General features: G+C 35.4%; 1 long non-coding RNA gene across 1 annotated transcript; it reads left to right on the top strand.

The window, feature by feature from the left end:
• The first annotated feature begins 5,343 nt into the window (after positions 1–5,343).
• Positions 5,344–16,709, top strand: LOC126967479 (uncharacterized). The gene is made up of 4 exons (XR_007730002.1): positions 5,344–5,482; positions 7,594–7,707; positions 12,019–12,200; positions 16,162–16,709. It is a non-coding gene; the product is annotated as an uncharacterized LOC126967479 (long non-coding RNA).
• Positions 16,710–21,132: the final 4,423 nt, after the last annotated feature.

The following is a 21,132-nucleotide window of genomic DNA, read 5'->3' as shown; positions in this document are numbered from 1 at the left end:
TCTCGCTGTAGTCGATCGTAGGTGACACTGTTATTGTTTCTATTCGACTTAATGCATCGGCAATAATATTGTTTTTTCCACTGATGTGTCGAATATCGGTTGTGAATTCACTGATGAATAATAATTGGCGCGTTCAGCGTGGCGTTTCGTTTGCTGTATGTGTTTTATTCATAGCGAATGTGAGGGGTTTGTGGTCTGTGAATATAATTAATTCACGTCCTTCAAACATCTTACGGAAATGTTTCACTGACTTATAGACGGCTGAGAGTTGTCTGTCATACGCTGAGTATTTCTTCTCCGCCTCTGAGAATTTCTTTGAGAAGTAACCGAGCGGTTGCCAATTATTTTCGATGTATTGTTGTAGGACTGCACCTACTGCATTGTCAGACGCATCGCAGAATATTGCGATAGGGGCATCATGTGATGGGTGAGCGAGTAAGGTAGCTATGGATATACTATTCTTGCACTCTTCGAATGATTGTGATGCTTCGTCGGTCCATTCAATTATTGTTTTATGACGTTTCTTGACATGGTGTATATGTGGTCATGATAGAAATTTAACATGCCTAGAAATCGTCTTAAACCTTCTATAGTTTTCGGTTTTTAATATTCGGTAATGGCTTTAATCTTCCTTTCTGGTGGTTGTATACCGTTTTTTGATACGATGTATCCAAGAAATTTGACTTCCGTTTGGCCTAAGTTACACTTCGCGGGGTTGATAGTGATACCGTTTTCTTCCAATCTTCTAAGAACTGTTCTTAGGTGATCGCGATGCTCAGTCTCGTTTGCTGAGGCTATGAGCAAATCGTCGATGAAAAGGAAAACGTAGGCTAATCCACGGAGCTCTTCGTGAATAAATCGCTGAAATGTTTGTCCCGCATTCTTCAGACCAGGACACATGCGAGGAAATTCAAATAAACCCATTGGTGTGATGATAGCTGTTTTCTCTATGTCCTGTTCCCTGGTCTTTAATTGTTGGTAAGCGCGGTTGAGGTCGATTGTGGAGAATATTGTTTTGCCAGACAGATGATGGGTGAAGTCCTTGACTCTCGGCACTGGATAACGATCGGGTTTGGTTATGCTGTTCAATCGTCTATAATCACCGCATACCCGTATATCGCCATTCTTCTTAGGTACTATATGGAGTGGTGAAGACCATGGACTTTTACTCGGTCTGCAGAGTCCTTGTTGCATCATGTTTTCGAATTCTTTCTTCACTATTTTATAACGACGAGGTGGAATGGGACGAGCACGGCAATGTAATGGAGGTCCTTGTGTTTCAATTTAATGTTCCACGTTAATTTTTGGCGATAATTGCATCGATGTTAATCTCGTGGTACCGGGGAATTCGGCGAGTATCGCGTGGTACGGGGCCTGTATATCGATACTTCGTATTGTGGGTGAGGTCGTTGACATTATTGGCGCGTTGACTTTAAGACTTGTGACGGCATCAATTAATCTTCGATTTTTTAAGTCTACGATAAGTTGATGGTGGTTAAGAAAATCGGCACCTAATATTGGTTTCGTGACGTCAGCTACAATAAACTTCCACTTGTATGGTCGACGGAGGTTGAGATCGAGTTCTAATGTTTTCTCACCATAAGTCGAAATTGCTGTGTTGTTTGCAGCGTACAATTTAAATGGTAGGGGCGTTGCTGTCAGGCCTAGTTTTCTTGGTAGGACGGATATATTAGCACCGGTATCTACTAAGAATGACATCTTTGTTTTCTTGTCTGTTATGCATGCGTCGCAGTAGCTGTGAAGGCTTCTGGTCTCCAAGCTCCATCTCGGCGAGTAGCTTCTGGAACTTGCGGCTGTCGGATTCTTCATACACCGATATGAGACGTTCCTTGATTGCTGAATATTGTTTGTCTCTCGGTATGTTAAATAGGATGTCGGAGATTTGATCGATTTCAGCCTTTTCTTATTGGACGAGCACCATCTGTGTCAGCTGGGCTTGACTCCTCTTGAGATCATCGGTGGCGGCTTCAAAGCTGTGATATCACGATCGCGGATTTTCCCGCCAAAATGGTGGTATGCGCATCGACAGTGAAATGGTGGAGATTTCTGTCGCGGTTGGCGCTGGGAGTGGCTGAGCCTGGTTTGTGTCTTCCATTTCTTCGTCGGGTTGATATTCCTCGAGCAGAGATTTGTCGAACAGGAATTCGTCGTTTCGGAGAGCTGGTGAAGCTGTTCTTCAATGTGTAGCCGGGCAGAGTTTCGGTGTTCTTCTGTTCTGGCTTCCTTCCGTCGGCGTTCTTGTTCGGGCTTCCTGGCTTGCTTCCGTCGGTGTTCTTGTTCGGGTTCCTTCCGTCGGTGTTCTTGTTCGGGGTCACCACTTTAGAGACTGAGCGTTTGGCGATTAAATAAAACAACTGCTTGACTGTGAGGAATATGTGGAAGATATATTTATTAAAAAGTTACATGATATATATACAAAATCCTTAAAACTAATTACCCAATTACAATCGTTACCTAAAAAATATTTACAAGTTCAGAAAATACACACCAATACTAAAGTTTACATTTCAACCAATAGTAAAACGTTTCATTCACTAAGAATTGAGAATAATATTATGTGTTCTATCTCGCTCTAAAACTAATGCTATCGCAGTTTGTGTAATCTCGCGTCGAAGCTCGATCATACGATGTCAATGAGCATTCCGCACCTACGCTGTTGCTCATTGATTAAAATTGCATGAATAGCGATCGACGCCCGAGTCCCGACGCGTCATTTGAGGACGCTCGGCCTTGCTGTGCGGTTGTGTAACGCGGAGCATATGACTGATCACGTGAGTATATCTGCGATCGTCGAGAGAACGTGACGATGTTCGTTCATTGATGAGATTATTACCTACTGGTGATCTGTATGATTCTATGAGTTGATGTACAGCATTATGAAATGGTTCTTATCAGAGCTAATATTACGTTATATAAAATAAAATGTTCTTGTCAGAACGAACCTTTCGGCATACGCTTATTACAGTTATTATGCACGATTACTATTTCTACGGTCTATATTAGTATTATATTATTTTTTATAGTATTTTATACGTTACAAGTTAGATATTAGACATTTGTATTAATTGATATTATTGGTTGTAGGTACAGCTACAGGATGATAGAAAAGAACCTTTGTTAAAAGAACATTATCCCGAAATTTTTAAAATTTGCTAAAGATTACGAATTTAAGACCGACGAAGTTTACGATATTAAATATTCATGAGTGAACATTACAAATCAAATCGATAATAGAAACAAAGCTCTTTGTATTTTCCTAGCTTTAAAAAAGGCACTTGACACAATCTCTGTCCCCATTCTCTTAAGAAAACTTCAAAATAAAGGTACTTAACACGACATAGTAAAAAAATAAGGACCCCGTGTCACCTTACATAACTGTGTAAAACCAAAACAAGCCGATTAATGTGTAAATACATAGCCCCACGCACACATCAACACTACTACAGGCCGATAGGCGGGATTATGAGAATTGTCATCGTCTGTGACAGATCAGTTTGCGTTTCAATAAAATATTTTAAAAATGCCGTCGTGCGTTGTGAAAAAGTGTAAAAACGATACTTTATAAGTATTTGTGGCCATATATGATTATTTAAGGGAGAAAAAATTGTGAAACAAGTATCCCCCGTAACCGCACACACACTAGCATAACGGTGCTTCACTTGCTAATATAACCACGCGGAATCGTTTTTTTACTCGTCCGTCCGTACATATAACTTATTAAACTTGAAACACGTGATGATACCACCTCAAATAGCCTAGACGTATTTAGTAAATAGACTCCAGTGTGCACACCTTAAAACTATATAGATTTTTTTTTAAGTAGTACAGACAATTCTTTTTGTATTTATATTTACCTTGCCTTCTTTATTTTTGTAGAGACTTGTAGTTAACGACTTTTTTGTCTATCTCACTTATTTAATTGCTTATAAAATTTGATTTTTTGACTATTAGTAATTTCATAAATTGTTACTAATATTATACGGTTTATCATAATATTGTCTTCGCGTGAAGTGCCTACATACAAACCTTGTGATAAGGTCTATGAGTGGCGTTGTAATTGTTGTGTTCAAGTCAAGTTGGTAGAGATGCAACTTGTAGTGGTGTTGCGACTTATAGCGGGTACTTTATTCGGAAAATGGTTAATTTAGACCACAAACCTTGCTGGATCACAGATGTATACAAAAGCTACGCAAAAGCAAAAAACCATACGAACAAGGTACAATTGAGCACAGACAAAAAGATTCACTATCAGCTTACCAATAATATAAAGATTTTTCTCATATGCACGTAATAAAATGTTAAACATATTGTACAAAAAGTTCTGATCATTATATTAGGGCACCTAGGTATATTATATATTTTTTTTTATCCTAGAGGCGGCTGGCCATCCACCTTTTTCCCTTTGTAGCTCTAGGGCTCTTAGGAATGTGCCTAACTCAGGTTAACGTTAGGTATTTTGAATGTGATACTAATAAGCGAATAACTTAGAAGAGATAAAAGTGAGAAAAATCGAGTAATGATTAATTATTGAGTGAGTGGAAAGTGCGTCAGTTAGACTGATTAGAGACAGTGTTCTATGTGTGCGCTATTACGCTAGTTTCTTTAGTGTGTTATTTATTTAAATATAAATCATTACGGCCTTACAATAAAAATTGTCAAAAAGCTATACCTGAGAATAAACCAAGAATATGCAAAATGTTTACAAATAGACAATTTGCTTGCGATTGATTTATTCCGACGTGTAACGATTCCCGCATTTATTTGCAAGACTGATTGGCATTTGGAAAACTTCAGAATTATCATTATATTGTTGTCAGCGATATAGTTTATTTATAAGGCCGTTAGAGTTTAACCCCCTTATTCATAATGGTCCGCTAACTTTAAACAGCCGCTTAGGAGTGTTTTATTCAATCTGACTTAGGTCAATAGAAGAAGACAGAGTGAGAATAAGCAATGCTTTAAGTTAGCAGACTTTTGAATAAGGGGGTATGTCCTTAAACTACTTAGAGATTTGACTTAGGTATATAAATCAGTATGTTACCGGTGTACGACTTAGGTACGGTTACTAAGTTATAAGGTTAAGCAACCTTACCTCTGTCTTAAAACGACAATACGGGAGTAAAATAATACAATTTAATACAAGTTTATCTCTGTCAAAACTAACGTTACTTACTGCATAAATCCGTCCCCATACACCCGATAGCGGGCAATAACGTATCTATTCCTTCAATACAATTAAATTGATTTTAGGTTTATATGATTAGATAACACAGTAGATTGAATCGGCATAAGATTCACCAAACGACATTCCGTTAGATATGTAGGTATGTATTAATCATCTGATAACAACGGCCCAAATATTATTTCATTACTCATTGGGTGTTCAGCAAGATGTTACGTGTTCTAGTGATATTGTGCGTAGCAGCCTTTGTGAAATCACAAAGTACAAACATTTCACCGTGTAAGTTTATCCTCAAATTTATGACGGTGGCAAATCTTAAGCCTAAATATCACTGCAGAAGGCAAATTTCTGTACAAATTGCAAATGTATAAATTGGGATGCAGTGATTTTATCGTTAGATATTATTATTAATAAAGAACAGAAGAATAACAAGAGCCCTATTGCTAACTTTCACGTCTAGCAAGTACAGAAGAGTTATATTATGTAACCAGATTTTTTAAGGTTTTTTTATGTATTACAGTTAGGTTTATTCACTGTAATTAATATTCATATTTAAATCATTTAATATTATTATATCTCTTGAAAGAATGAAATCGATTACATTTCTGCCTGCCACTTGGGGATGTTCACTTCCATGTATAATAATAATAAAGCTTTATTTATTCCGAATAACTTGTTACATTTTGTTTTTGTATACTTAAATAAGATTTTAAACTTAAATTAAAACAGTTAATTCAAAAGTAAACTAAGTTAGTAAAATTAATTAAAATTAATGCTACTTATTGGATTAATTCGGACCCCTTTCGGGTAAAAGCCTCCTCCATATTTTTCCATTGTTCTCTATCCTGTCCTGTTTTCATCCATTTAATTTCCCGCTATCTCTTTTATGTCGTCGACCAACCGTCTCTTGGGTCTTCCGACTTGTCTTTTTCCTATCGGCCCTTGCCATTTTGTTATCTTCAGTGTCCATCTTTTGTCTTTTACTCTACAGATATGTCCAGCCCACTGCCATTTTTGCTTTAAAGCATATTCAAGAGCATCTGAAAGCTTGGTTTTCTTTCTTATAATCTCGCTTTTAATTTTTTGTATTTTCCTTAGCTTTAGGATGCTTCGTTCCATTGCTCTTTGTGTTGCTGTAATTTTGTTTTTTATTTTATTTGTGTAAACTCAAGTTTCCCCACCAAACCCACTTCCATGTACCCTTCTTAATTATCTTTTTTTTAACAAAGCTGTTTATAATTTTTAAGCCACTGTCCGTCAACATTTTTCCTCAATATTTTCCAATAACAAGTTTATCTAATTTGCTCCCTACCTTGGCATTCAGGTCTTCAATTAAAATAATGTTTATATTGTCTAAATTTTTAGCTGTACTAATAATATAAGTATTATAAGGTTTCATTTCTGTACATGTTATTTCTTTTTACTATGTTTTCCTTGTTTTCTCGTTCATTTATTTCTCTAAATAAATGTTTCCACTGTCTAGTCTCTACTAGAAGTGTAGAAGTGGTATAATCAATAGATTCATCACCATGATGAAATTGTTGGTAGAGATGCAACAGATAGTACTGCAGCACTGCTGTACCATCAGTAGGCTAGTTCAGTTGGATCACCAATCTCTTTACTTAATGTATCACAGATATCAGAAATACGATGCACAAAAACTTCTTTTTATTTATCCATTTCGTTTTCGAGCCTAATACCAAAAGTAATACAAGAGTTCAAGGAATCCACTGTTCAAATTTTCCTCATTTGCTCTCATCTATATCTTCCCTTTCTTGGTGTGCGTCCATGCAGAAAGGGATCTCGCAGAGCAAGCCTATAGGCTTGCTCTGCATGTTTCAGTATGACAACTCTCTCTGTTATCCCTACTTAAACATTTTATTGAGATAAAACCTTTAGTTGCAAATACAATAAAATAGTAGAAAATTATTTGTTCTTTTCTTATAATGACATTAAAACTATCATTGAAATCACTAAAAACAACATGAAGAGCTAGGGAGAATATCAACAACCGTTTAGACCCCGTAGAGCTATTTTTACATTCTGCGTTTTCTACTACTTTTAATACTGAAAGTGTTCCAATGACCTGATTCTTGTCGATGACTTAAATAATATCCTCATGTACTGAATCTTTATTATCCGCCCATAGTGTGGTTGTCAATAATTTTTTTCTCTATATACGACTAAATTGTTTATGTCGATATAACGTGGGTTCTTACCATCTTTGGATCTGTTGTTTCCAGAAATGGATGGCTCAGATAATATACAATCAGGTGTCCATCTCGACCGTGTCATTGCTAAATAAGAAAACATAAAATTTGTCCAAAAAGTTTGGGATCGGCAGGCCTATTAGTATTTATATCATATGGATTCTATTTCTACTTCGTCAGGCGACGCTGGTGCAGGCAATCTCCCCATCAACGTGTATATTGAAGGATGCATAGATCCACCTTGCCAAGCTCAGAGAGGAACTAACGCCACTATGCATGTGGTGTTCAGAGCACGTAAGTACAAGCCACAGCAATGCTTACACGTAGGTCACACTAAAAGTTTTGCGTTACTTAAAAAAACAACATGATATAACCAAAATATTACGTTTATCGCTTTTCAAAATACTCTCTTTTACATTATAAACATGTTTTCATGCGATCGAACCATTTTTTAAAACAGGAGGACTGAATGAACGAATGACTGGTGATTGAACGGTATCACTGCCTCTTCGGAATTTGTAAAAGTGAAACATCTGATCATATGACGACCACGTACCGGAAGACGTAGTGTTGGTAGGCCACCCAGAAGATGGACCGACGATCTGGTCAAGATAGCCGGAATACGTAGGATGAGGGCAGCGCAATACCGATCGTCGTGGAAATCTTTGGGGGAGGACTTTGTCCAGCAGTGGACGTCTTCCGGCTGATGATGATGTTGATGACAGAAATCACAGGGTGCTAGGTCGGGGCTATGTGCAGGATATGTAACAAGTTGTACTTTTTTGTAAGCTAAAAAAGACTTAGTTTTGTGGGCCGCCCGTGATAAAGCGTTGTCATGATGTAGTAGAACGCGGCCTTTTGGTCGTCTTTCGCGAGCTTTTTTTAACACACGTGGTAAACAAATGGTAGAATACCATTTGGGATTAACACTCTTTTGATCTTCAAATGGAATTGTGCAGATGGAACCCGTAGCCGAGAGAAATGTTCGATAATTTTTTTACTAACGTTTCTCGCCTGCCTGACTTTTGTTGGCCTGTTCTCATTTTCAAACACCCATTCATAAATTTGCTGTTTTTTTTCGGGTTCAAAACAATAAATCCACGTTTCGTCTCCTGTGACAATGTAATAAACAGCAATAGAATGTCCGTGGTTGTACTTCATTAGTTTTAAATGTACGGCGTTCAATCCAATCCGTGACATGAAATGCCGTTCATACCTTACTACAACCTGTAGGTAGTATCTTAAATAGAAGCTATAGCAATCCTCTAACAGTTAGAGAATTGCTGTGGCTTAGTTAGAGTCTAACTCTACATCAGGAAAGACTCTATACGCAAAGAAAGAAAAACCAAAGACCGAACTATTAGTCGAACGGTATTTTTAAAGATAAACGCAACTTTATGATCAAACTTCGCAATCAATCTTAATAACAATATTTATATTCGAATCTGATTGAACGAAGTAAGTAATTATCATCATCAAATATCATGATATGCATTAGCGTTCTTAAGAGATCTATTTTAAATCTTTTTTTATTTCTAGTTTATCAACATGACTTTTCTATATTTTTGCAATAAGAAAAATTTACCTCAAGGGCTCTATCAGACAGAAAGCAGTCGCGTTCAAACTTTCCTTTCCCAGCTTATGTTCTGCGGTAGAGAATTCACGTAGTTTAATTTCAAATTTAAAGGTCGCTTTTTCAGGTCAACCTGTAGTGTACGAGTATGTATGTTTATTTAACGTAAACGTGACGTAAAACGTAAAGACAGCGAAACAAAACGCAAACGCGGATCGTACAAACGCTTTTTGTCTGGTTCAAAGTCAAATACAATCAATTCGGTTTAAACTAAGCGTTTTAAATCTTTATATATATATTTCTTGTGTGCGTGTGTATGTCACAGAACTCTTCCTAGACGGCTGGACCGATTTTGATGAGATTTTTTGTGTGAGTTCAAGGGGATTTGAGGATGGCTTAGATTCACAATTAAACTACCTCCTAAACGGCTGGACCGATTTTGATGATATTTTTGTGTGTTCCAGTGAATTTGAGATTGGTGTGTGTCTTCAGGTGGATTCGAGAATGGCTTAGATTCACAATAAAACTACCTTCTAAACGACTTGACCGATTTTGATGATTTTTTTGTTTGTTTCAGTGAATTTGAGATTGGTTTAGATTCTCAATTCCCTCCATATAATATAATTCTCCTGCTCATGCGTATGTTAGTGAACTCCTCCTAACGGCTGGACCAATCTTTCAAATTTAAGACGTGTGTACAGGACAACGTCTGTTGGGTCGACTAGTAGTCACTATAAATATTTCTGTTACATTACTGAATTTACCATAATACGTTCGAAAAAAGTCAACTTTTTTAACAACGAGCTTGAGATGAGCGTTGCTCTCTTGCATGTTCTCAGTAATCTCAATCCACTCTTTACAACCAAATAGAGTATTTTAATTTTTTTTTTATGAAAATAAGGGACGAGGCGAGCCGGAAGTTCTTCTGATGGAAATTGATGCGCCCTGCCCATGACAATGCAGTGCCGCTCAGGATTCTTGCAAGACCCAAAAATTCTGAGTGGCACTACAACTGCGCTCGTTACCTTGAGACATAAGTTGTTAAGGCGCTATAGTCCTAGAAAGTAAAATTTTTACAAATCTACTTAAAATACTTCTAAAAATACTACGGTTCCAATTTTTTGACATGTTTATCTTCACTTAATTTTGCGCGGCGGCCATCTTGGATTTCAAAAATCATCCCAAATTAGTTCTCTGCACCTTCGAGAATCTCGGATACGATATCTATAATGTTGAAATCAAAATTTTGCGCGTAATATAACATTTCTCTCATACGTCGATAAAAAAGATTTACTTCAAAAATGCATAAAAAATATTATAACAGTAATTCCGTACTCTAGCACAACTGTAAGTTTTAAAAAATATTACGCGGTCCTTCTGGACCGGCGGTCGTTGACCCGCATCGCTCGGTTCGTTCTCAGCCATGCCCGACGCCCGTGTCCATGCGTACCTAACGAATCTAACGTTCGCGCAATTTTTACCTAAAGTGTTGGGAAAACCTCGCCTTAAGTCTCATTTACCCGGTATTTTCACTAGCTACGGCGCCCTTCAGACTGAAACACAGTAATGCTTACACATTACTGCTTCACGGCAGAAATAGGCGCCGTTGTGGTACTCATAATCTAGCCGGCATTCTGTGCAAAGGAGTCTCCCACTGGTAAAAATGACTGTTATATAGGTAAATACCAAATTAGTTTGTAAGGTGCTGCATCCAATATATGAATCGTGCTTATATAATACACACATCAAAAAAGTCTAAGCAACATGCATGATATTACAAATTTACCATTTATATTGATTAATTTCTAAGTCTTTATTCACTCAAAGTGCATAGGTATGTAAACTTTTTGTTGTTGATGACATACTGGCTGTTTGTAAAAAAAAAATCGATTATATTTTGCTTTTTGATATGAAACATCTATCGGCGGAGTGTAAACCTGATTGTTGGCGTGGCGATACAGGTCGTGGCGACGCTTCGCCACGCTATATTGTTGTTACCACCATCTGCACGTATTACGTAGTGCTTTCTCTTCTGGTAACTTCGAATTTCAATACTTCTGTTTATTGTGGTAAAACACAACTTATATAATTATTTTTACAATGTAATACTAATAATTATTATACTTTCATTGGTGAGTAAATGCTTAAATAGTGATTCTAACCTAATACCTATATTATTATAATTTGTCCTTATTGTGTTACTTGGTACCGCCATCTATACGTATTACGTAGTACTTTCTCTTGTGGTAGCTTCGAATTTCAAATGTTCTGTTTATTTGTGGTAAAACAGAACTTACATAATAATGTTTGTTTCCGAGTCATGGATGTTTATATGTATTTATGTATATTAATATGTATTTCTGTATGTTTATATGTATTTATGTATGTTTAAGTAAGAATATTGTATTAAATATATCGTTGTCTTGCAAGCCATAACACAGGCTATATATATGCCTAATTTGGGGCAAGATAATTTGTGTAAAAAGTGTGTCCATATTATTATTATAATTATTTTAACAATATAATACTAATAATTATTATACTTTGATTTGTTGAGTAAATGCCTACCTAAACAGTGATTCTAACCTACTACCTACATTATTAAAATTTGTTCTTGTGAATGTGAAACATCGAAATTGTTTTGTACAAGTACTTAATTGGCACAAAAGTACAGATTAAGACAGGAACTAAAATATATGGCATGATAAAAAAATACAATATTACGAATTTTCTCCAGAAAATGATGTAATACTTTAATAATTGTTAAAATAATTAAGTATGTAACTTCTGTTTTACCATAATAAACAGAAGTTTAGAAATTCGAGTTAGCTCAGTTGGCAGAGCACTGGCACGGAACGCCAGAGGTCGTGGGTTCGAGTCCCGAATCGTTCACAAATTTTGTTTTAAAATTTTGATTTGTGTATTAATCCTAGAAGTGACGATTATCACTTTAAAATCGTAACAAATTGAATTAATTTTGAGAAAATAAATGCCTTTTCATACCAGTATCTGAAATTTTAAATATTTTACAGCGACAACTACGCGCAGTATGACAACGTATATAATTCCAAGGTTGTTTGGAGAAGAAATAGACTACCCATTAGGTGAACAAGCCATCACCTGCAACTTCCTTGAAAATACCTATTGTCCGGTGATGAAGGATGAGATAGTCAAATACAAGTTCTCATTTTTCATACAATTGGTATTTCCTCCCGTAAGTATTCATCAAGTAATTTACTTCTTTAATGTGGGAGGCTCCTTTGCACAGGAAGCCGGCTAGATTATGGGTACCACAACGGCGCCTATTTCTGCTGTGGAGCAGTAATGTGTAAACATTACTGTGTTTCGGTCTGAAAGGCGCAGTAGCGAGTGAAATTATTGGACAAATGAGACTTAACATCTTATGTCTCAAGGTGACGAGCGCAATTGTAGAGTCGCTCAGAATTTTTGGGGTTTTCAAGAATCCTGAGTGGCACTGTATTGCAATGGGCAGGGTATATCAATTACCATCAGCTGAACGTCCTGCTCGTCTCATCCCTTATTTTTATAAAAAAAAATGTTGTGCTGATGTTCTCTGTGCTAACAAATTATAATATGTTAAGAAAAAATTAGCATCTAATGTTGTCTGTGCTAACAGGTGACGTCACTTGTTAGTACACCTGTATAATTAATTAACTAAGCCATTTAAATATCATATGAAAAAGAACTATAACTTAGTTACGAAATAAATATTAAAATATAAATACTTAGTGTAAAAGTGGTTTGACAAAGATTTCTTAATTTGAATCACAAAAGAACCACTTCTACCACAACTTTTGGAATCAGTATTTCAAAAAAAAAAACAACCTTTAAAAAACCGATTTCTAAAACTGAAAAGTATCAAAAAACGAAAAATTTAATTTAAATTAAACATTAACTTTAAGGATGCCTTCTGCAACTGGCGGTTAGTAGTTTTCAATCTGACAACTCCTGGAGTAATGATGTAATTTGTCATTTAGGAATGAGATAAGGGCCTTTTACCCTCGCCAATTACGCGTTGGCATTTGCATTTGCAGAAGCACTGTCGGCCTCGGAGATATAAAGCCTACTCTAGTGGTTAAAAAAGTTACCTTAATTAATGTTGATTAATAATTTGATATAATTGTTATAAGCAAGTCTTTTTCATATTTTTATTTTACTATAAACGACATTTTGAAGCATATTTTAAAATAATAAATAGATAAATTCCGTTTATATCAAATCTTCATCATCCTTGAATAGAAAGGGCGCAAAATTTCGTTACATTAACAGTTCGTACAATAAAATTAACTATTAAAAAGTCTGAGGGTGACGGTTCTAATATGTGGTGTCCTTAAGAAAGTAATTTATGTTATAATAACCTTTACCACATAAACTATTTTTAACAATTCTTTTTAATTTCGTTACACATATGTTTTGTACATTTTTTGGGATCATGTTGTAAGAGCATATACATCGCCAAACAAAAGACTTACTAACTTGACTTAACCGAATAGTAGGCATTTAAACTTGCTAGTATATGTGTATTCCTGGTGTAAACATTATGGATAATCATAGTTTCTAGCAAATTCGCTAATGTACAAACATATTGCTAGCATTATCAAAAAAAGTATGTGTGTAGAAAATCAAAACAAGTTTGTGTCATTTTTGCAACGTTTAAGTTTTTCTGATATTTTAACTGAAAGAAATACAAACAAAGCATTCACTAGTTTTCATGAACTTTTTTGTCTTCTGTACAACCAATGCTTCCCTAAAATTCTTATTAGAGTAATAAATTGTCAGGACCTAATTTGATAACTAGAGGGCTTAGAAATAGTAGTTAAGTCAAGCAAAAGCTCCGTTTTGAATATTACAGGCATAGAATCTCAAAAATTAAGAAAAGATATTTAGCCTACTTTAAACTATTGAGGAAATGCATATGCAAGGCTCAAATAGATTCTAAAAGATGAAAGGACCTATGCACCTCCATTGATGTTTCAGTCTTGAAAACCTCAAATGTTGGGACTTCTGATCCATCTATCATGATAACCGAATCTAATAACTATTTTTGTAATTTAACAATCAAACCTAAATCAAAAAGTTCCCCAGCTGATGCTGTTAGGGCTGTAGACTTAGTGCCTAACTCTTTTTTTGTTATGCCATTCAGTGAGCTAGAAATTGCAGAAGTAGTAAAGTCACTATAGAATACCAATGCTTGTGAGCTAGATGAAATTTGTACAAAGATATTATATAAGTCTGGAATTGCGATTCTGTTTTGACTTATCTGATCAATTTGTCCTTCGAAACAGGTACTTACCCGGATGTGTTAAAGAGTCACGCACAATACCACTTTTTAAGAAGGGAAATAATTAAGATATATCTAATTACCTTCCAATAACTCTTATCTATATCTTCGCTAAGATTTTCGAGAAAGACTTAAGACTAATGAATTATTGTGTAGAATTTAATATAATTTCACCAAATCAATATGGATTTCAAAAGGGTAAATCCACTTCCTTTGCCATTTTTAACCTATTAAAGTTAGTTACTGAGAATCTTGATTGCAAAAACCAGGCAACTGTTCTATATCTTGACATGTGCAAAGCTTTCGATTTCGTAAGTCACGATATTTTATTAGGAAAAATGGAAAGGTATGATATTAGAGGCCCTGCTTTATCTTGGTTTAAATCATATTTAATTGGACGCAGGCAATGTAAAATAACTCATCAGTCATCCTATTCCAACTGTAAAAGTGGAGTTCCCCAGGGCACTGTCTTAGGTCCTTTGTTGTTTATTTTTTATATTTATGACTTTTCTCAACACCGTTGTTTTATGTTTGCTGATTATATATCGATTCTCATGTACTCTAATACTGACAATTTTAAGGATTATGAATGGAACATTAACTGTATTTTGAAAAATATTATTAATTGGCTTGATAATAATGAATTAGTTGTGAATTTATTGAAAATGAAATATATGCAATTTTGTGTAAAATGACGTAGACAAACTGATATCTAAATATTAACTATAATGGAATACATATTGAAAAAGTGGACAGTACTATATTTTTAGGTGTTATCTTAGATTACTTACCTTAATTTCTCTGAATACGTTGGATAAAGTATGCTCTAAACTTTATAGATTTGTGTATGTCCTTAGAAGATTTAGGAGAATTGCTTCTGATAAGTTATCTTTAATGGCTTACCATGAATATGTCGCTTCAGTACTCAGATACGGTATTCTCACCTGGGGAATTGGCACAGGAGTACATCAAGCATTTGTTGCTCAAAAAAAAAATTGTATATGTGGAGTTGGTCCGACCTATTTATTCATGTAAATACTTATTTAAAAAGTTAAATGCCCAATATATATATATATATATTTGAAGCGTGTAAATTTGTAAAACTTAATAATAATTTATTTGACTCGTTCCAACAGATTTCCGGTTAGACTCGTTTATGGTCACTGTCCCAGAAAAACATTATACCATATAGTAGCTACGCAATGTGTATAAAATTATTTAATCATTTACCTCTAGGAATAAGAAACTTACCACAGAAACGATTTACTGGACTCCTGTTTAAATGGTTAATTGACAAAAAAAATTATAGTGTTTTTTTATTTTATTTTAAGTAAACTTTTTGCATGCTCATTTAAGTTAGTCGGATAGAAGACACTGCAATAAATTTAAGATCTATAATGTATATACTGTATTCAACCCAATAAATAAATTTCATTTCATTTCGTAGGTACTAACATTTCATGTATGCACGCAAGAAGTTATACGTCTTTGGCGTAACTAAGCAAAAATCCTATAAATTATTTATTCCTCGTGCTATTCTACGTTTGTAGAAATAACAATATTGTATAATTTTCAAAGATGGCTTTGACAATTAATTATTAAATAACGAATACCTTTGCCTATCCTAATAATGGACGAATAAACCAAAAAAATAACGAATATCGCAAACGGCAGAAAATTTTAGGAACCAACTTCACCCTGTTACAGTGATGCGCGCGCATCTTAAGATTTCACCTTCATCATTTTGTTTCATAACGCGCCTAACGAAGTATAACTTCAAAAATATATTATATATATTAAAATGCAACATTTGAAATAAACTTAAAGAAATCTGTTGATCTTATGTTTACACGTAAACTTTTGTTTTTTACAGATATCGCTGCCATTAGATTTGAAAGTAGTAGACCAATTAGGAAACCCGGTCTTCTGCTTCAGAGTCACTGTCCAAGTCCTCTGGTGATCCTGAGGCCAAATCAGAATTATACTCTTCCAATAAATGCATTTACTTATCGTTTTCATTCATGTTCTGCGTGAAATGTAATGTTCACTTTGATTTTTCAATAGATGTTTTGTATATTAGAGATAAGAGAAATGCTTAAATAAGTTTAAGCTGTTTCGATAATTAATCTGCTCTCTGCTATGCTCACACGTCCCGCGCGACCGCCGACGCCACCTGTTCAGCTGTTTTGGCGCTAAACATGGCGCGGCCACTTGAGGCTCTATAGCCACTTGTATTTACAATAGCCGAGGTATCAATATGCGATTTATGTTACGGGTTGCTAGATAAACAAGCTTGGTTATTGTAAGCAAAAAACATGCTTTGTGATAGATTTGTGCTGTGATATCGCCGCTCTTTCAGAGTTGTACGAGAAATTGTGACTATTTTGCTAAACGCGTCAAAATAAAAATACTGCAATTGAATTTTTTGTATTATTTTAGTATAGTGGACACGCAATAATATGGTCTTATGATTTCTTTCTAAACACATTTTTTTTTACTAAAAAAATATCTCACAAATTAATGTTCCCGTTGTATGCCAAACAGAAATTTCCGCCGCCAGCTAATTAAAATAAATACTAATTTATTTTGTCAAAAAAACATGCGCTTTGTTTATGGTTCTTAGAGCCAAGAGCCACCCGGTAAAAAATTCTCTTTGGTGTAGGGATACGTAGATATTGGCGGTCTTTTGACGGTTTTAGCACAGTAATATGTCTACTGTGTTTTAGTGGACAAGATATTGTGAATTTTAATATAAACTTTCAACATTGTGATATATTTGCCTAAAATTATTGTCGTTTAAATAGCTGTATTTATCAAGCACAAGCGACACAAGAACGTTGCGGAACGAATTGTTGCATTGCCCCCGCAAGGTTACCTATAAGGCCCAGTATATGAATACTCCATCTGGATTATATTATTATGTGATAGAGAAGTCAGGACTTTGATTGCACACAATACACAGAAGCAGAATAAAAATTTGTAGACAGGTCAGGTCTGGCCACGGAGTATTGATGTCATCTCTGGTCTGGCGCATCCCAGTATCAGCCTTACCATTTGACAGCGTGCAACGCAGAGCAGCTTGAATTGTCGGGGACCCAGTACTCGGCTGGATCACTTGGCGTTGCATAGAGACGTCGCTTCATTGTGTGTCTTCTACCGCATTTATTACGGGGAGTTCCAAGTAGTATTGTAGTAACAATGCTGTGGAATTAGATTCCTTGTGCGGTGTTTCCGGGACGATTTGACATAGGTACCTTGAAAAAAAGCGCGTACACCTTCCTCAAAGGCCGGCAATGCTCCTGTATATATATATTCTTACCGGAGAATCCTACGCATCAGCTGGAATAAGAAAGTTTTGTAGATCGAGATACTCCAGCACGTTGGCAGAAACTGGGAATGTTGCTGACCGTCAAACAAAAAAAAACCCACGCAAAATGGCATATATCCCATTTTGCAACTTCTGATGATAGAAAAGTAGAAGGGAACTGAAGATCTGAACATTAGGTAATGGAAGAATATCAATAAAGTGGGAGACTTGTTTCACATGGCACAAAACAAGACAATATTCGCTGAGCTGACGGCTTACCTCCAGTAGTGAGGAGATAGATTCCTATAAATTATTATGATTGTTCAATACATTCATATTAAGATTAGGTTTTTATTTTACAATATTTTATTCAAACAAAACAAATCTTTAACTATATTTACAATACTATGACTACATAAAATTAAAACTATCATTACGTGAAAGCGTACCAAGAATACTGGCAGCATTTCCGCGTTGGATAGTTAGGCTAATTCGTTGACCGGATTAGCTGCCAGTGCTTGGGCTTCCAGTTGTCTTATTGAGGCGCGAAGATAGTACTTTGTACATTCTCCGCGCCTCTCGGTTTCACGGCAAAGTGTCTCGACACCAAACGGTACAAAGATGTGAGATTCATTGAGACCGAAATATTTTCGACGCTTGCTGTCTTCGGCAGTCGAAGCAGCAGCCCTAGCACCAATTGAAGTAACTTGGATATGAGAAGGAGACAGTTTGACGCAAGTCGCGTCCCACACCAGCGTCCTTCCCCGTGCCCAAGCCACGAGCGTCATTCTATCAGGATGTTTGCCATCGCGGTAGTTAATATTGGCTCTAAAAGAGCTGGTATATTAAGAGTGGCAAATGCCCTGCGGATGACTTCATTAATGCTGGCGTGACGACTGATACGGCCTTCCAATTTTAGGCAGGAAAACCCGTGACGTCCAAGTGCATGGTTTTTATTTAATATGAAATCACTTAACTACCAGACCATCAAGACTGCAGACAAAGACTGTTGCTGCAGAATTGTGTCAGTGTTAAGAAACCATTATGCGGGAATAGATGAGCATAATATTAAACGAGCTGAAATCATTAATTACCCTTTACCTATTATAATAAATCTATATATATAAAAATGAATAGCTGTTCGTTAGTCTCGCTAAAACTCGAGAACGGCTGGACCGATTTGGCTAATTTTGGTCTTAAATTATTTGAGGAAGTCCAGGGAAGGTTAAAAAGTGGATAAATAGGAAAACGCTCGGAATTAAATAAAAACAACAAATTTGTTTTTACTTTGATGTGTCCCCCGTCATTTAGAAAACAAATTGAAAGAATAGTTTGAAATGAATAATTAATTAGAATTTTTACATTTCTTTCTAGTTAGAAATAGTTTAGAGAAAGTTTTCTCAGGTGATATAAAATTAACTAAATTTTAGGTACTACCTTACCTAACTCCACCAAAAAACAAATTAAAAAATATAGTTTATCAGAAAGCTTATTATTGTATCATAACTGTGTGTGTCTGTCAATATCAAATTGAAACCATATAAATTGCCAGTATTTTAGGAAAACTCTGTTTTGTAAGTTAGCAACATCATGTGTAATTAATAGAAAATAATAATAAAATTTCATTCTTATGAGCTTTTTTTTTTTTAATAAAAAAAGGATTCCTTTCGTTTGTTTGGACTTTATTTCATACAAAAGTTTAGGTCTTTTATTTATCCATTGAGGCAGTACGAAGTCTGTTGGGTCAGCTAGTAATAAATAAAAAGCCTTTTTTACTTGCTTATTCCTAGTACAATTTTCAATAAGAATATGCATGCAAAGTTATTTACAGATACAATTTTATTTTTCTTAATTTAATGCATTTAAAGAATAACGTTAAAAATAATATGGTTAAGTAGTTTAATATGTAACCATTTCAAGGTGTGTAGTTTGATTTGAAAGTATTAGTAAAGTATGTAACATAACGTGATATAATTAGATAAATGTTAGATTTTAAAGTAAAAATATTAATATCCCCAGTATCAGCTCGATCCATTTGACAGCGTGCAACGCAGTGCAGCCCGAAGTGGCGGGGACCCAATGCGCTGGATCACTTGGCGTTGCGTAGAGACATCGCTTCATTGTGTGTCCTCTACCGCATTTATCACGGGGACTGTTCCAAAGAGCTGTTTCACCTGATTCCTGCCGCCTGCCTGAATTCCACCTTCGCACTACACGCCACAAGTTAGGGTATCATCCCCACCATCTGGATGTGTGGCGGTCATCCACAGTGCGGATTTCAAGGAGCTTTCTTCCACGTACTGCAAAGCTATGGAATAAATTGCCTTATGCGGTGTTTCCTGGACGATACGACATGGGTAGCTTCAAAAAAAGCGCGTACACCTTCCTTAAAGGCCGACAACGCTCCTGTGATTCCTCTCGCGTTGCAAGAGAATGTGTGCGGCGGTGATCACTTAACAACAGGTGACCCGTACACTCGTTTGTCCTCCTATTCCATAAAAAAAAAGTTATTTCGTTACCAAGAACCCTCTCAAAGAAAGGTAAAGGCCGCCTCCAGAGATGACCAGTAGCAGTCTTTATTTATTTAACTATTACCCTTTTCAAAATGCCATGATCAGGGAAATGATTTTCCTTAAAATTTGAAATGTTTTCGTTTGTTAATAAGAAAGATATCTATTTTGTGTTAAGTACGAATGCTATTAATTGTATCTTATTTACTCATAGCTGTAAAATTTATTGATAATCATTAGTGATAATAATATTATCATGCAGGTGTCCAGGATTATATAAAAATTTATTATCTATACTAATAATAAATCTTTAGAGATCAAATTTCTGTACAAAGAAAAAAAAGGATCAAAACCGAGTCAGGGGGATGTAGGAAGAGATACAGAACAAGTCCCGATTTTTTTCAAATCTATTCTCTGTCTGTATGTCTGTTTATACGGGCTAATCTCTGAAACTACTCAACCGATTTAATTGAAATTTTGCATGGTGATACCTTACATCCCCGGTGAACATCTCAGATACTTTTTATCACGTAAAATTTAAGAGTTCCCGTGGGACAGTTGAAAACCTACAATTACTTATATAGCGTAGTACACTACAACTTTTGCACATAATATAATGAAATTTGGCATGTTGATACCTTATATTGCCGTTAAATATTTTGAATACTTTTCATCACAGAAAATTAAAGAGTTCCCGTGGGATAGATTCTTAGTGATGCTTAGTGACATAACTTTGCACATAATTTAATAAAATTTTTGCATGTTGACGACCTTATATTGCCGATCAACATCTTGGATACATTTCATCTTGGAAAATTAACGATTTCCTGTGGGAAAGTTATAAATTTATAGTTTCATATAGCTTATTATCATTCATAGCTTAATACACATCAATATAAGCACCTAATTTAGTAAAATTTATCAATGTGTATGATAAAATTTACAAATCCCATAAAATTGACGATGAAGTTCCCGCGGGAAACTAAAACACTACAAAAACATAAAAAATATAAGCCCTACACTTTAG

The sequence above is a fragment of the Leptidea sinapis genome, chromosome 1 (genome assembly GCF_905404315.1).
Source record: "Leptidea sinapis chromosome 1, ilLepSina1.1, whole genome shotgun sequence".
In the NCBI taxonomy this organism is placed as follows: Eukaryota; Metazoa; Arthropoda; class Insecta; order Lepidoptera; family Pieridae; genus Leptidea; species Leptidea sinapis.
This window is presented reverse-complemented; position numbering and strand designations above follow the sequence as displayed.